Source organism: Melozone crissalis, unplaced genomic scaffold (assembly GCF_028551555.1).
Source record: "Melozone crissalis strain CALT ecotype California unplaced genomic scaffold, PUWL_Pcris_2 ptg000023l_1, whole genome shotgun sequence".
NCBI lineage: Eukaryota > Metazoa > Chordata > Aves > Passeriformes > Passerellidae > Melozone > Melozone crissalis.
Window position 1 is genome coordinate 37,864,840 of NW_026535801.1, and position 18,699 is coordinate 37,883,538.

General features: G+C 39.0%; 1 protein-coding gene across 6 annotated transcripts in view; it reads right to left on the minus strand.

Annotated features, from left to right (window-relative positions):
- GTDC1 (glycosyltransferase like domain containing 1) overlaps window positions 1-13,141 on the minus strand; it is a 151,836-nt gene extending 138,695 nt beyond the window's left edge. For all 6 annotated transcript variants that reach the window (XM_054278550.1, XM_054278549.1, XM_054278554.1 and 3 more), the window contains exon 1: window positions 12,957-13,141. The gene's annotated coding sequence lies outside the window, so the exon portion shown is untranslated. The remainder of the gene's footprint in view (window positions 1-12,956) is intronic.
- Between the last annotated feature and the right edge of the window lie 5,558 nt (window positions 13,142-18,699).

The window sequence follows — 18,699 nt, forward strand, 5'->3', positions numbered from 1 at the left end:
TTAAAATTGTCGAGAACTCCTTTAATTGAAAGGTTTCTTTGAATTTGAAAGCTAAAAATATATTATCTCCCTCCTTCTGTGCCTACTAAGCAGTCTGAGCAAAGACTTAAAGCACTCTGGGGCTTGAGAGGATATTTGGGTTTTACTGCCAAGCCTGCTAAGGACTTCCCAAATCTCCCCAAGCCAGGGACCCCGGGAACACGGCGGCGTAAGCTGGTGGGGACGCGCCGCCGCAAACTCCGACACACGCTCGCATTTCCACATGATCAAAGGCTCAACTGCTCTGCTCTTCACTTGGCTGCAGCTATTCCTACCTCACAGTGACATCCTCAGCAGAGGGAGATGCTTGACAGGAAACTGGTTACAAAAAAAAAATATAACCCCCCCCCCCTAGTTTTTGAGTAATTAACTTCAAGTGGGATGAAGTGACAGTTCAAAGCACTGTCGCTGTAAGAGCATTACCAATATGCAGGAGGATATCACTACCTAAGAAAACCTGAATATGTAAATATGTAGCAATTTTGTCATATTCGGAAATAAAAACACCCCTAAATGTTGTGCTAATTTCTATTTCAACAATTATCTGTGTACTCTTTGTCAGGATGGGTAAAACCAGAAGGCGGGAAAGCAAATTGAGCATGCAGGTGCTACAGAAAAATCTAAAGCAACAGCAGAAAACATCAGCCCTCACACATGTACAGGCCATGATGCAGACAGGCAGCTTTTCTATAAAATACCATTTTCTGCTCTTCCTCTCTACAAATAATACACATAATGCTTTTTTGGGAACAGAAAAATGCAGTAACAAATACTGACTGGCTAGGACACACAGGTGAAGTTTACTTCATATTGTTCAGTGATGCATTTCCATGTCAATATTTATTTTTTTTTTTTAATAAAAGCTGGTGAAAAGTGTGACCAACCAATTTATGACTTTTGTCCAGGCTGAGCCCCCCAGCTGCTCCTCATCAGACTTGTGCTCCTGACTCTTCCCCAGCTCCATTCCTTCTCTCTGGACACACTCCAGCCCCTCAATGTCCTTGTCATGAGGGGCCCAAAACTGAACATAGTGTTTGAAATGTGGCCTCACCAGTGCCAAGTACATTATTTTAATTGCTTCCATGCCTAATTGGCACTATCTGGAAGTTCCCAGCAGCCAGGTGAGGTCATTCAGGCCATTGGGTTGGCAGCTGTACCTCCACCAAGCAACACCAGACACGGGGGCCCTCAGCTCCACACTGTTCCCATGGCCACTGACAATCAGGAAGGGCTAGCAGCATAAAAAAATATATCAAACTTCTGAAAATATACAATTATTAATCATTTTTCCTCATTAAAAACTGAGTACCCAACTCTAGGTAGACTGGCTCTTTCAAATGGAGTGTGACAGAGTAGGAAAAAAAAAGCAGTATTTAGTTTAGCTAGGAAACGTGTGACAGATATAAGCTAAAGTTAATGCTAGGAAAGCTAAAATTTATCTTTACTAATCCCTCTCACTGGAAACAATAGGACAGAATTAAAAATGACAAAGTTCACATGAGGAAGTACATTTGGGGGAGGCAGGGAAAAGGAGACACAGGAAGCACACAAGGAAGGGCTGCTGCCATCTCACCTAGAGAAGAGCAATTTATTTCCATCAACTCTTTAAATCACTGTAATGACTTTTTCATGTAGACAAGCATCAGAATTTTTAATTTCAGTGACTACTACCTAAGTACGCACACAATAAACAAGTTCAGGCATTTACATTTCTGGGCTGATTTACATTTTAAGTCAGAAGCAGCAGTCATCTATACCAAAAGGTAACGAGCAAGTAATTTCTTTTGTTTAGATCATTAAGGCATAAAAGTCCTCACTACAGTTATATAAATGAAGATAAAGTTATTCACAGAAAATAAATAAGTATTTCCCAAACATGCTATTCCTCTGCAGCAGAAAAAAAACTACTTCAGAAAGAAGGATGCTAGGTGAGAGAAAGGATAAGAAAACTGCACTAAGAGTGAATTTCACACTGTAGGGAGGAGTAACAGAATAAAAAGGGGCTGGGCTTAATCAAATAGCTGGTTTACAACTTAATTTTTATTAAATTTGTATTATACCTTTGTAATTGTGTGCTCATATTAGGCAGCAAATAGCTTTTAAGTAAATGCTTTGCTCTCCTTAGCAAGACAGATCTTCAACACCAACTGTAAATACCAAAGCTGTCTCTCATTCAAATGCTTTCAGGTTTGGTTTTTTTCCCTCCTGTTTTACTCAAAATATGCTGACTTGGATGCCTACAACTAGCACAAACGTGAAACATGGCATTTAAATCCCTTCATTAAAAGCTGAGGCCTCAAATGGGCTGAAGACAGAAGCTGGAGCAAAGGCAACTACTCCTTCGACCAGCACCAGTGAGGATTTACTCCAAGGATCAAATCCCCAGAGCTTGGAGTGCCTCAAATTCAAGCCCTAATTCTTGCATTTCTAAGATGCCACATTGCTGCTCTCATTTTCCAAGAGGTTGGTGAGGTTTCTTTGAAAAACCAAAACCAAGGGGCCAGCTCACGTGCTGGGTACAGGGAGGGATGCTCTCAAAACGCTCACAGCATCACTTTTCATCTTCTAAGACATAAATTCATGTGATCTTTGAACAACTATTTATTTCACACCAAACCAGATATCTCCCTAAAGCCTACCAATACAGCCTGCAGGCATATTTCTTAAATAAAAGTACTGAGTCCTTGTATACTTAAAATTTGCATAGCAAAGGGATGAATCAACTATCACAGAAGTAGTAACACACTGCAGCAACTGCTTACCTCTTGCAAAAGAAAAAAAATGTCCAGTTTACAAGGTTTAGGTGGGACTCCACAGGTGCTTTTCTTCATGTTTCACAACTCTGAGGAATCATTTTCTTACAGAATTCTGACAACTGCTGTTCAGGCTCTTCAATGCTCCAGTTATGTTAACAGAATTTATATTTTGCATGTGTAAACCTCTTTATTTGTAGATTTTATTTATTTCTGCCTAAAGGTTACTGGGATGTACATATTTCAATTAAATTACACCAGTAAGGCAATTTTTTTGCTGGAATATTCCAAATAACTTTATATACTAATTTTTTGCTGCAAAAATATGTATCTTTTTTTGTTACAGAGATCCTTCAGTTTTCACCAGCCTGGCAAATTATCCCAGCAGCACTTACATTAAATGATCAGTAAAATAAATATAAGGTATCAGATAGGGCTTCATTTTACAATTAAATCACTTGACTGCCCTGTGTTTAAGTGTTCAGAAAATAAGTAGCTATATTTGAAAAGGTAATTAAAAAGAACAAGGTGTGAATTCTGTGGAGTTGTTAGAGCAGAGGAGTAACTTTATTTCACCTGAAGAAACAGAAACAAGTGAGGAGTGGAGGAAAGTCCAGGATGAGAGATTCTTCTCACACCATCATTTGAGAAATATCTGAGGTTAAGTTAACTCATTTTACATTAATGGATCATAACTAAAGCTTTGAAAAATCTGCTAGAGGAGATTTACTGAGAAACTGCGATGGAGGCTACCAACACATGATACATTATCTCTTGCAATCTAAAAATTCTAATCTACTACAGAACTGAAGGTAAAATGCCACTTGGCTTAAAATTTTCTAAGAAAAGGCTGTTTTCCAGAAAAGCACATGGCTGAAAAGCACAGGGCTGCTGTTAACCAAAGGCTTCTAAAAAAGACACCAGGTCTGCTTCTGCCAGCCTCCCTCGAGCTGCACCTACTCACATGACAGCTCCAGGACTGGGCTCACATGGAATAATCTGTATTACATATTTTGATATATAATAGCTATTGTATAATAATACTCTTTGTTACCTAGTTGGTATTTAAAAACAAGTATTATATGCATATGCATGTTTATATAATATGATGAACAGACATGTCTCAAACATGTCCCAGCTTTACAGGCACACTCCACATGAAGCCACCAGCACTGTTCCACACTGGCACAACGGGATCTCCTAAACAGAGCCATGACAACTAATGGAATTACACCAAAATACTACCAGCTTTATTTATATTGAGGATAGCCTTACCACAGCTTTTAGAGACCTGCTCTGCAGCTCAGGAATTAGCTGTATCTCCTCAGCCCAGCTACTGCAGTTTGTCATTTTGATATTTTGCTTTGCCTGCTGAAAAACTCCTCCCACTCTTATCCTTCAGTGGAGACAGCTCAGATTTAAATTGGCTTAAAGATGGTTCAGGTAATATATACTCACATGATTATTTTTTTCCTAATGTTTTATTTAAACTTACCAAAACCAACTAGAAGGTCTTTAAGGCTCCTTCCAACCCAAATATTCTGTAATTCTGTGATGGGAAAATAATTTTTTTTAATACTAATAGTTATGTTATTCTCTTCCATCTCCAAGTGGAAATTTATGGTTCTTTTGGTAAGCAAAAGTCAAACCTGATAACTCAAGGAGTTTCATATTAAGACTTCATGTTACCAACATCTTACAGTTGTAAAAAAGAAAATACAATTTTACTTCTTCCCCCTCAAATTCAGCTAATCCAAGGTCACCCACCAGCTCACCACACCTCCATCATGGAATATTTGGTACAAGGAGGCTCAGACCTATTTTTTTATCTCATTTTTTACTAGTTTTGCTGTATTTACAGGAATATGCAGTGAAACATTGAGACTTCTGAAATAACAAAATGGTAAAACTTTAAGGAGCCCGCATACATGTGCGTTAAAATACACATGGTAAAAATTCAACAATTATATATATGTATAGACAATATATATATTTTTAATTTATTACAAATTATACATAAAAATACTCCTGTATAAATTTGCTATTATAATTTAAATTTTATTTTTATTTAAATCAAAGTTCTTACACCTGTGGTTTTAGGGAAGACAGCAGCAGCACCCACTGTACCAGAATGACAGGAAAAGTCGATTCTAGTCAAATATTTCCTTTTGACTGAAGTGCAAATTGCCTGAGCTGAATGTGTATGAACTAATTAGCAAAGCAGGTATCCACAAGCTGTGAGCAACTTCTCACTCCTCAGGCTACCCAACAGCAGATACTTCACCACTTTTAATGACCATCATCCCACAAGCAACCAAATTCTGTTTGGCCAACAAAATATGAAGATTTTTTCAGAGATGTTCTTAATGTTCATTATTAATACTGAAGTGGAAGTCAGCACTCACAATATTTTGAAGAATTACCCTCACTTTTGTGCTGGAATCACCAGAGGTATGATTATGGCAAGCAAATCCCTTTGGATTAAAGGCCGTCATCAAAGCATCTTACAGGTACATTAAAAATTGAAAGGGCATAAACAACTCTGGCAGCTCAGAGCCCGAGCTGGTGATCTTTGCAATTCATAAGCATCGACACTTGGGCAGGTTTGCAGGGGAATACATCCAACTAATTATTATCTTTTGCTTAAGGGCACGTACAGTGAGCTCTGCAGGTACTGCCACTGCTTTTGGCCTAATGTATTGCCTCTTCAAGTCTTTCAATATAACAACTCTCTGCTGTTCTCTAAAGCATTTCCAGTGTTACCAAACTGCTTTATATTCAAAGAGAACACACTGAACCTTCTGAAAGATGTTGCTTAGGAGGAAGCAGCAGCTACAAAATGCATGTTACTTGCAAACAGTCATTTCATATTATTCAGTAAGAGACAAAACCATAGAGTGGTTTGGGTTGGAAGGGACCTTAGAGATCATCCAGTCCCACCCCCTGCCATGGGCAGGGACAGCTCTCACTGCCCAAGGTTGCTCCCAGCCCTGTCCAACCTGGCCTTGGACACTTCCAGGCATGGAGCAGCCACAGCTTCTCTGGGCACCCTGTGCCAAGGTCTCCTCACCCTCACAGGGAGGAATTCATCCCCAATATCCCATCTTATCCTGTCCTCCACCAGTGTGAATTCATTCCCCCTTGGTCATTCCATGACCATACAAAGAGTCTCTCTCCATTTTGTTGGTTCCCTTCAGATACTGGAAGTTCACAATTACAGCACCCTGAAGTTTCTCTTTTCTAGAATTAGAATCCTAATTCTATCAGCCTTTCCTTGTAGGAGAGGTGCTCCATCCCTCTAATCGTGTTCACACAAACGGAACACAATTACTTAGCACACAATTGTTTTACAAAAATGTTGATGTTTTATAAAACAAGAAAAAAGTGCAAGTTGACAACTTATTACATATACTACTTAACTTTTTTAAAATTATTAAAACAACTTCCTCAATGACTAACTAAAAACAAAATCACCTTAAAATTTATCCACTATGAGTATAGGCACTGATGGCACTGAAACAGCAGGTAATTTCGATGGAAAAATTTGTAAAGCATAACTATTCAAACCAGAAGATTTTTAAGTTCAATCATCCATGATAAAGAGAAGTTTAGTGAATACCAAAATCCCAATCTTGAAATAACAGAACAAAAATTATCCCATACACAACTGGAGAGAGAACACCACCCACCAGCACCATCAGTGCAGCTCCTGGAGCAGCTGTGAATACTCACCTCCAGGTTCTTTCATGTCAGTTTTGGACCAGCTGACATCAAGGTTTTGAGGTACATTTAGTCATAAGCTTTGGAGAGTCTCAGCCATTCCAAAAAGATACTAAGAATTCTGTTTGTAACCATGTGGAACTTATCACTCCAGGTAATAGCTTGGGTTCTTATATTTCACTTCAATACAGAATATGGCCCAGTAAGCCTAACTCAGTATTTTCCACCCAGAACTGTCAACACCACTTTTATTCCTTCATACAAGGGATTGGTAGGATTGGTAAGGAGCAGTTTCACTATTACAAATAATGAGGCAGCAAATTATAGAAAATGAAAACTTCCTGAGCAAACTAAAAGCCTCTTCAGACACCATTTGTAATGCTGTGTTATTAACTATTTCCTCACTAAATGGCTTTTTGTTTTTAATTTAGATTCACAGATATGCCAGGCTTCTAAATAAAACATCAGTTCAAAGACTGCAGACATTTTACACGTGGTGTTACAGCTAATGAATTTCCAAAGTTGAAAGAAAACATTGCAAAGAAGTTAGTTAAAAACAGTAGTGAGATTCTGTAAATAGATTCAAGTCTTCAAAAGAAAATCAGTCACTGCTTGCAGCTTTAAAGCAGGTCTTTCAAGTTAGGATTAAACTAAACTGTTATTTAGTGAAATGACACTAAATAAAAACAGTACAAAAAGATGCAAGTGTAAAAACAACAATCATCATTCCCAAATACCCGGGTTTGGTACAAGAATCTCTGCAGGTTCCAACAGCTCTGCTTGCAAGAGTGAGCTGGGGGTTCTGCTCATTTAGGTTGTGTTTCCATGACTTGACTAGATGTGCTTACTGAAAAATAAATAAAACAATCACTGCTTTGTGATGGGGAGCAGCATCAGGCACATGAGTGGCTCACACCCAAATTACTGGCAGTCACACATATGAAGGTATGCACAAGGTTAAGCCAAAACTTCTCTGTATGTGTTGCAATAACACTTGATACATTATCTTTGATGCCAAAATTAAATCTTTCTATTTATTCCCTGCTCACAGAATTGTTTGGCTGGAAACGGACTTTAAAGATCATCTTGTTCCAAATCTCTTGCCATAGGCTGAGACACCCTTCACTAGACCAGGCTGCTCCAAGCCTCTTTCAACCTGGCCTTGGACACCTCCAGCTGCAGCCACAGCTTCTCTGGGCAGCCTGTGCCAGGGCCTCCCTATCCTCACAGGGAGGAATTTTGTTCTTACATCCCATCTAACCCTGCCCTCTGCCTATATGAAGCCACTCTCTCTCGTTCTGCCACTCCAGGCCCTTGTCCAAAGCTGCCCTCCTCCAGCTCTCTCTAAGCCCCATTAGACACTGAAGGTGCTTCTAAGGTCTTGTCAAAGATGAACTGAAACATCCCCTTAATTCACAGACTGATCGTAATTGGTACGCTGCTTACACAGAGATGCACAGCTGGTTACAATCACTGCAGAAACTACTGAGACATTCCCCCATTCCAATAATGTTTAGGTCTTCAGATTTCTTCCAGGGTATCAAATCCCTAATCACAGAAGGGCTTGGGTTGGAAGGGACCATAAAGGTCATCTCATTCCAATTCCCTGCCATGGGACATCTCCCACTATCCCAGGTTGCACAGAGCTCCATCCAGCCCAGCCTTGGACACTCCCAGGAATGGGGTAGCCACAGTTTCTCTAAGCAAGAGTTTCAATAGTTTTTTGCAAATCATTTCAGATGGAGACATCATTTTGGGTGAAGCAGAGCTGAACACAGGTCAGTAAGAGCAGGATGTACCATTCACACTCAGTGGCAGCTAACAAGCCAGGTCCTTCCAAACAGCAGGACAAAGCTGTAAGTGTAGGGAGAGCAGCAGCATCCGAGAGAGTTTTAGCTGGCAGAGATTACAAACACTCAGAAAAAGCTTTAGCAACTAAGATAAAGATTTTCAGGAGTGAAACAATGCTGCTGCCATCTGCAAATCCCTGTCAGCGCATCCTCGGTACCTGGACCAACTCACTCTAGGTGTGTTTGCATATCTTTGAAACAACACACCTTCCTCTCCATGTCTGCAGACCCATCCTTTGATCTGCTGCAACGTGAATATAAAACAGCAGCAATCCTTACAAAGAATGATAATAGCTCTCTGCTTTGATACCTATGGCAACATGACTAAAAACAAGCACATTCAAAGAAACAACTAATTCAGTTTAAAGTTATGGAGTTATGAGGTATTTTTTCCTGTGGTCTTTAACTTATCTGCAAAGCTCTTTCATCCAATTTTGTAAAGAAGTGTAAGTAGCCATTCTGAATTGATTATTACAACTTCAGGATGAGTGACACTTGACTGAAAGAGTAAAAGGATGTCAATCTCCTTTGTTTTCATTTTCAAAGAATGAACAGGAAAATATTTTTTCCCTGTATGCTCTTCTATGCAAAAAAGAAGGTTATAGACTGTGGCTTTGGCCGGTGGTCTTAGACTCCATCCTCCTTCCACAATGACTAATACATAGAAATACTTAATCTGGTAAAATTCCTCAGCAATCTGGACAATACAAACTGAACAAAAAGCACTATTTAACTAAAACAAAGTCATTCCTACCCACAGAATGTCTGCAGGTCCAATTCACCTGTAATCTATAATTTCCCAATGCCCAGAAGTTACCAAAATACCATGTGGCTCTCCTTTACTGCAGCAATTCAATACATTCACGGATGCAGGCATTCACTCTTTTTTTTTCTTTTTCTTTCAAAAATTTATGTTTGAATCCCAGCAACTCATCTTGTGCCATAAAATGTTTATGGTTTCAACTTATATGGAGAATCCAGCAGCCTTCGGAGATCGAAAGGGCCATTCTCACTGTCAAAACTGGAAGTTTCACAATGATAACTTCATTTTCATTACAGCTTCACAAAGGATATAGAAATACACAACTCTTTTAGCTGCCAATAGCCTCAAAGACTAAAAACATGCAACCCCAACCAGTAAGTTTTTGCTGACCACAGAACACACAATTAGGTTTAGTCAAATGCTTTCAGGACTGTACAGTCACTTACGCATTTTTAAGGCTGTAATTAAATTGCCAAAGAACTACATGACAAAACGCAGCTTGTCTGATTAAAAACTTTTTAAAAAAAGCCAACCCACCTTTATCTTCTTTCAGTACAGCAGATGAAAGCATATTTTAAGTCATTATTTCCTCTTTAGGCTTCCCCCTCTACATGCAGGGAGGGGTTTTAGTTTCCATTCTAACCTGAGATGAACCAGTCGGCCTAGAAAGCTCGTTCAGTGCTGCAAAACTACCACACTCTAAAATCCAGAGTTTATTCCACAACTTGGATGCTACAGGTGAGCCAGGATCAAGACTTCTGCACAGGCTGCCTCAGTGAGAATATTGCTTCCTTACAGATCCACATCCCTATGTGCTACAAGGTAAGCCAATAAAAGTTAAACATCACTACAGTGAAGGGATGTATATAAATAAAAATACACATTTCTAGATCTTTGACCCCATCCTAAGCAAGATATTCAAATTGTAAGTGTGCCCATAAGTCATGCTTAGAATTGCTCTGCTCTAAGAATATATTTATGAAAAATTAAAAAAAAAAAAAAAACAAACCCCAACAATAAAAGATACAAAATTGGCATTTTAAGATTTACTTCTGCAAGATTCATTCTGACTACACCAGAGTCCTATCAAGCATGTTGGCCCAATTGAACTGGCAGGTTTCAGTTAGCAACCATCCAGCTGTTGTTTCCCAGTAAACATCTGAGTAACTACACCAGCATTGTCACATTAACAAAAAAAAAAGAAAAACAAATGAAGATAGTGTCACCAAGTGAGCTGAAACAGTGAGTTAATGACTGACACACTGGAAATCACCTAGAAATAATTATTACCTGTTTACCAGAATCCTGTGACATTTCCAGTAGATAATATTCAAATTTAAGTTGTCAGGAAAAAAACCTATCAGCCTATGTACAAAAAGATATGAGTACATACCATGTACCAGTTCAAGGTCTGCACTTGCCATTTCTTCTGCATGGGGAAAGCGTGAGAAAGGGCTCTTGTTTTAGTCTCTGAGGTACATTCACAGCAGTAACCACACGATTCAAGTGTCTGTGCTCCTTCCTCACCGAACTCAGGGTATTGTGCTTTGCCCTAAGATATATTCCTGAGATTTTAAAGTGCTGCGTTTTCTTAATTCAGAAAAAATAAAGCTTCTAGCAGCAACAATCTACAGAGCAGTAGAAAACTGCAGAATATCAGAATTATTTCAATTGGAAGGGACCTTCAAGAACAGCTTGTTCCAATCCTCTGACACAACCAGGGGACACCTTCCACTGTCCCAGGGTGCTCCAAGCTCCATCCAACCTGGTCTTGGACACTTCCAGGGATGCACGGGCAGCCACAGCTTCTTTGAATACCCTGTGCTGGGGCCTCCCCACCTTCACAGGGAAAAATCCCTTCCTTTCCTGGTGTTGAATTAAGCTTTATCATTTGTAAGCCTCCAATAATTTTGAAAAATTAGGTAGGCTGACACCAACCCTCTATTTTTTTTTTTACACTTAACAATAACACTTGGGTGCCAAAGTCTGCATGTGGAAATCAGTAACATTTATGGAGTCACTTAGCTGCACACTGAAGTGTGAAATGAGTCACAGATGGACAGGTTGTGTTTACCTACCCAGGATACACCTGGAATAATGAGACACTGGAAGTTGGTCACCTCCAAGGGCAGCACTGGTGGTGTCCATCTGATCTGCACTCACCCCAATAAACCCCCACTTGCCCTCAGGCTTGAGATTGCTTTGCCTGTGCTCAGGGTATTTCAGTGCCTGTGCTTCACACCAGATGAAATTGTGCATAATTAAAGTATTCTAGAAAAAGCACCCAAGTAACTTTCAGCTCCATTTTCAAAGGAGAAGGTGAGAATTCCATGGCATTGAAATGAAACTTGGACACCTGAATGACTTAAATGCCATTCAAATTATTTAAAGACTCAAAGGTTTGAAAACCTTATCCTATATAATGCAAATCATAGCTATATCCTATATATACACCTTATCCTATATAATGCAAATCATAGGCTGAACAATAGGAGGAATTCAAAACATACAATTTTTAGAACTTATGGTTAAAAAAAGCACCATATGTAATATTTGTGTGAACTGCATTTCTTTTTTTCTCATCACATCATGTTCTCTCATTTGGGAGACAGAGACACTGCTCTCCCCACACGAGGCTGTTTGTCCCCAGCTCAGAACAGGGGTGTCCTACCTGTCCCCTTCCACCTTCTGACACACATCAGAACACAACACTCCTTTATGGTAAGGTGACTTTCATCTCTGGGCAATTCAACACTTCTGTGTAAGAAGCAGCCTCAGAGGCATCACAGCTCTGGCAAAACCCCCTGGTGAGAAAGCACCGTGGTGGTTGTAAGCAATTTGAGAAAGAAGGAAAGGCCTGGAGTTTGTTGCTTACTCCTGTATCTCAAACTTAATTAAATTTGAAACGTGGCAGAAATTAGGACACAAACAAATAATTAAAACATTAATCATAAATGAATTCACAGCTTAAAAATATAGAGTCCTTGGCACGGATTTCATGTGAGTAGCTGAAAGTCTGTTATTTCCTGTAGCACCTACTCTTGTGGTAAATTCAGTACAGGTTGTCTGATGAATTCAGAAGTTACTGGAAAAGAAAGGGGAGAAGAGAAGGAATGGCACTGACACACCCTATGTCACACCAGCTTCTTTCCTTCAACAGCCCAGGCTTAGGGCAGTTTTAGAGGCACACAAGTTATTATTTTAACTTGAAGATACAACCAAATGTATTTAACCTAAATTAACATAATGTTCCCCACCAAAACTATAAAATACAATTTCATTTCACTGCTGACTACCTTTAGTTTGAACATATGTTGATTTTTTGGGGGGAGGCAACAGAGTGGTCAATAAATATATATCTGAATGGCCAAATATTTTTGGTCCCCCCTTCCTATTTTGCTGTAGGTCCCAGCTGTCATTTAAGTCTGTCACTCTTTTACAGCCACTTGAAGCCAGTCTACTTGAAGTACAGGTGCAGCCCAATTGTTAGCAGACATACTTCATTCATGATCTCAACATCTCCCCTCTCTGCTCCAACCACATGAATCCAGGCTTTAATTGAAAAGGAGAAAAAGAAAAATCAAACATGTTGCTAATTGTGTCTTGAAAGAAAGATTCCTTTGATTCCCAAAACCTGTAACCTTGTCAGAGTTACCATGTACTGGAAGTACAATGTGAACCATGCCATCATTTCAGGGCAAGCAGAGTAAAAGAATCATCAGCAGACACCTAATAACACCAAGAATTTCAAACCTATCAAGCCTCTCAAACGGGGAATTCTCTCCCCTTTTCCTCTAACAAACACATCATGTTTATCAGAAGCATTATTACCTGCATTCATAACTGGCAGCAGTAAAATACCAGGTGGTGCTGCTTCAGAGCTCTTCACCAAAGCAGTCTGGGAATCTTGGCTGTGGATCTCAGTGTTGAGCAGTATTTCTTCCAACCCATCCTATCTGCTTCAGTCCAATGGACAGATTTCAAAGTGTGATTTTGCTGAGTGTAGTAGCATTCTTCAATCTAAACAGAGTGGGGGGAGTAAAGAAAAGAGAATTTGAGCTCATCTGGTCTAACTTTCTAACTGTTTTAGGCTAAGAAGAGGCTAAACATTGCCCAGATGGCTTGCAGTCTCCCCATCCCTGGAAGTGCCCAAGACCAGCCCTGGATGGGGCTGGGAACAACCTGGTCTAATGAAAGGTGTCCCTACCCATGGCAGGGGGTTGGAATTGGATGACCTTTAAGGTCTCTTCCAACCCAAACCATTCAGTTATTTTTGTGAAGAAAATCCATCCAAATACTGCCCAATACTACACCATATAAATATTTATCCAAATACCTTCCTTAGTCTAATAATGTCTGAAGACAGACCACACATGAGATAAAGGCAAACAGGAGATCCTACAAGCATGGACCTCCAGAGAGTGACTAGTCCAAACCCCCTGCCCAAACCAGAGAACAGGAGGGTTCCCAGGACCATCTCCAGTTCTGAGTGCCTCCATAGATGGAGCTTCTGAAGGCAACTTGTTCCAGTGTTTGGCCACTCACAGAAAAAACCTTCTCACTGTAACAGAATTTCCTCTATTTCAGTTTGTGCCCTTGAGCCCACTCATCTCAAGGCTGAACTGTCCCAGCTCTCTCTGCCTCCCCTCGTGTCACCCCTGTATTCTCACAGTGGGGTTTCCCAGCCTGGTTTTCTGGCCCAACTACAGTGTTCCTGTATTTTGATGACTAAACTATGTGACTAACTGCAGATTTATTTCTCCAGCATTCTTTGCATCATCTGAAAAATAAAGCAGCAAAAATTATATCACAATGAAATTGCTGATTAAGTGGGTCATGAACACATTGGGGAACCACAAGGTGTAGCCTTTCTCATCTCATTAAAAGTTACACTTCAAGCAACAGGACATTTTTAATATTTTCTGTCTCAGCTACATATGACCTCAGTTTTTATATCAAAATATTGCCTTGCAAAAATTCAATGCTTCAAAAGAAATTAGTTAAATACAGCAATAAAGGCCAGACACACAATCCTATAAAAAAAAAAAAAAAAAATCAGCTTTGTCTCACAAATCCTTCTATCTCAAAACCATAGTGACCAGCATTTATTTTTATTTTTAGCTTTTAAGCTTTCACTGATGGAAGTCCAAGTTAACCTTTACTTTATTTTGTCCTGGACTAAATCCACTGTGACATCCTTTTTGCCCTTTTAAATACAGAAATTTCTTGGAAGGCTTCCAGTACTTTCAAATAAACACATTTACAAGATATGCAACAATTAACATGAGTGGCTCTAGAGGCTCCTGAGACAGCTCTGAAGTCCCTATGATGTGATGTCCAGATATGTTTATATAACTTTTTTTATTTAATAGTTACTTTCAGAAATCACTCCTTTACCATCTTTAGCAAAGTGGGTGTGAACTTTCTACTCCAAACAACAAATGATATGGGAAAGAAGAAAAAATATGAAAAAAAAGCAAAATGGCATTAAAAAGGCAAAAAAATTGTATTAAAACAGTACAAGTTTATGCTTAATGATGTCTAAAGAGCAAGCTGACTTTGAGGCACACTGGAAATGACCATTTCACCCTGTAGCTGGTTGTGCTGGAGCCAGGGGACAACTGCACTAAGGATCAGAAGATTGTGATGTTTATGCACCTACAAGCTGACATCTGTCCACTTCTCAATCACAAGTCTCACTACATGTTTCTACTTATTTCTCAAAATTACAAGGCTTGTTACAATTTTACTTCAGCTTTCACAGACGAACTTGAGATTCTCAACAGCAGCAAATTCGTGAGAGCTTCCAGTCAAAGCACCCAAAGAGATAAAGCAGATACAGGATGAGAGGATATTTTTTCAAAACAAATACAAACTGGCAAAGTCTGAGAACTTTTACTGTTGGATACTATGGGAACAAGTTAAAAAAATAGCTCCTCAATCACCTGTAATTATCTTCAAAAGTTTCTGGAAGTCAGAAAAGCACACAAAAAAACGAAGTTCCAGCAGAGAGCTTGAACCCTACAAGTAGTTTAGCAATTAAGTTATAAATTAGATTTTTTTTTTTTAACTAGTGTGTTTAATGTATAATTAAGTCAGGAATGATTCAAAAAATTTCATCCTACCTGAAAACAAGGGATGAACAATTCTAAGGATCCCTTCCAGATAAAATTATGTATTTATTATATTATTGCAACCACAGTAAGATCAACACAGTTGTGCTGGAAATGGAAACAAGTAGATGAAAAGATGCTTCCACATCAGTGAAGCAGCACAGAGGTCCCAGACTGTTTGTTCCACGCTAAATCTCAGTGAGGAATAAAAATGTTCAGAAGTAACTCTGCCTAAAGCCCAAATAACAGACCCAACTCCCGACCCAGGCTCTTGTGCAGAGAAGTTGCCCAGCCCAGTGTTTTAAAACACACAGATTTTAAAACATTATCTGAGAAGTAGTCAAATACTATTTTTCTTTAATAGCTACATACACACTGCAGCTCTTCAGCCAACTGGCAGAAACATGAAACCCCCAAACTTTTATCATTTTTACAACATGTAGAAGATATTTTTTTATATTTCATGACTTTAAGAAGTACAACTAAACAGAGCACTACTGTAATTTTCTAATTATATTTTCGCAAGTTTTTAATGTCATAATTTAAATTATGAACTCTTTATTTCAAGATGATTAATTAGAATATGTTCCATTTGGGGAACAAGAGTTCAATATCCCACTATCAATTAAACAAAATGCACTCCTTTAGCTTAAGATTAAAAACCAAAATGCAGCCAAAAAGTTTCTTCCTTGTATCTGTCAGATCACAAAAGCATCCAATACAGCAAGATAAGGTTGCCAGAAAACCCTAACACTTTCAAAACTATATTATTTAATGCAGTGGCTTAGCTCTGAAGCTGCACCAAAAATGACATCCGAGCTTTGGACAGTAAGCCTTTTTGCCAATGAATTTCTTGTAAAGTCAACAATTATAATTTATTCTGATCCTTTGTGTCATCATATTAGTAGTTATTTTTTCTGCAATCCCAGAGCAGCAACAAATAATGCCATAGAAGAGGACTGATATAATTACAGGCTGAAAAAGATAGGCCAGCACCCTTACACTCAAAACTACCCTCTGTGGCTCCTTCATACCCCATATGTTGCTAATAAAACTGTTTGAATCATACCTAGGAGACAGTTTTACTGATATTGTATCAGGTCCCTGGGTTCTTTGTATGAGATACGATGTCACCAGCACCATAACTATGCAAATTCTGTGATACAGGATCCCACTGGACACAATATTACATACGTAATTCGCAGTATGAACCTGGGCATTAACAATAATTCTAGTGTTATATAAATGAAACCACTATGTTTATTGAAAAGATCGCCACACAACAACAAAATCAAATTTAAAAAGCAATAAAGAGCAACTGACGTGCTCACAGTAAAGACGGCAACGTTGGTATTTTTCCCCAAACAATGTAAATTTTGCTTTGTGCTCATGTGACAGTGCTTTGCAGAAATTTTGGCAGTGACACTGAGCAAATGCAACTCCATCAACAACATTAATAAATTACCTTAAATAGGAACCTAGAGTCCCACTTTTAGGAACAACCATGTGACGTTCAGCAAGAACCACTGTGTTCACACACAAAAGGGATTCTCAGCTTCTGCTACCAATCATGGACTAAATGATAGAGACTAAGAATGGCAGCAGTGAGAAACCAACAGCTTGGAGATATCAACACACATCGTGCTGAAGCACCTCAAAAGAATCAGCCTGTGGTCAGGAAGCACCTGTGCTCCAGTCCTGCACCAGATCCCTGTGAGACCTGAGGCAAACCTGGCTGGCAGCATGTGAAACAGGGTCCCTCATCTTCTCCTGCTTAGCTCTGTGGCCACTGATTTATGCACACCACACATACCTGCAGAAAGGCAGGGCAGAGATATTGAGATCAGTGTTGGAAGAGACAGGGAGGTGCAATGAGAAACCTGACAGCACAGGCAGCTTGGTGCACATTCCTCTTATCCATGTTTCCAGTGATCTCTTCCCTCCACTATTAATTTATTGGTTTGCTGCAGGTGAGGAGTGCTAGAGCTTGTAAGGAGTCTATTTCTGAAAGAAATCAGAAAAAAGTTAACAGGCTGGCATGATAAAGTGAGTCTGGTAAAGAGCCAGACTGAAGAGACAAAAGGATGCTATTTTGCCAAGGTACCGTGAGAATTAATAAATCAGATCATTTTATAAGGTAAATTGTACAGTAAATCTGTATTGTAAATTGTCTAATACATATGGGAAAAGCCACAGCTCAGTAGTCCCTGGTAATATTTTTAATGGCTTCAAACACAGCTAGAAAACAAATGACACACAGCACAAGTACCTGAGGAGTCTCACTCTGAGAGGCTCCAACTTTAAATAAGTGATGGAAGGAAAACAGAGTTGTAACCACTCAGAAAGGAAGATAAAGAACTGATTGATTCCTGTCACTTGTGTGCTTCCACTACAGTGCCAGCTTAAGCAGTAACTTCTCAAGTTTTCCACCAGTCTCTGTGCAATACAAAAACCATAACAGTTTTATTCTCTTTAAAAATCAATAAATAGCAGCTTAGGTGACATCTGACAAGGCAGAAAGCTCACACTTCTTCCCATCAACATTCTGCCCTCTGGTATTGCTGCTACATTTTATCATCATGCAGTTCACAGAGAAATATATACCTATTCCCAAAGTTTGAAAAAAACAACCCCCTCCTTCCCAAATATGGCCCAAAGCTGTTATGAAGCAACTTATTTTTAGCAAAAGCACTTATGCAGATACTTAATTTTAATTAATAGTCTCACTGACTTCAACATTTGCACAGCAAGACAACTCCACGCTTCAATTAAAGCCTGCACAGAAATGCTGTGCTGATTCATGGCCAAAAGCATGACAGGAACATCATTATATAAAATGCTCATAAAATTTAAAGAAAAAAAATGTAACAGGATCCTCACCTTTAAACAGAACATTAGACACCCTCTAAAACTCACAGCTTGAGCAGATCTTGCAGGTTGCTGAATATGTGAATGCCAGGGATAAGATATATTCAGTGAAATTATTTCAGAGAAGGCAAAAGAATTTTGGAGAAGTATCATAAATGGAGACTACAGCAGGCTCAGGTCTCCAACCCTGGCATCTGCCATGGCTGGGTTTTCAAGATTGGAAGATTCTTTACCAGGAAAGAGGAGGCAGCTGCACCTTTACTTCTGATCCTTCTCCATTGTTCACACAGCACATAAATGGATTTCTATCAAGAACCAATTAATTATATCCAAACCAGCTCAATCAAAGATTACACTGGGCATCTTCAGCAGATATTCATTTCCAGGGAAGAGGCATTCTGAGTTATAATTCTGTCTATTATTTCAAAATTAGATTTGTTATAGGTATATTATAATATGATACCTAAGAAATACAAGCTTTATTTCCATTGTCTATATAATATCATAAACCAATCTTTATTCATTAGGCAGAATCCTTAAAGAGAGTTGGAAACAATTTTTTATTAAAATATTCTGGTCCCATTTATGAGCAA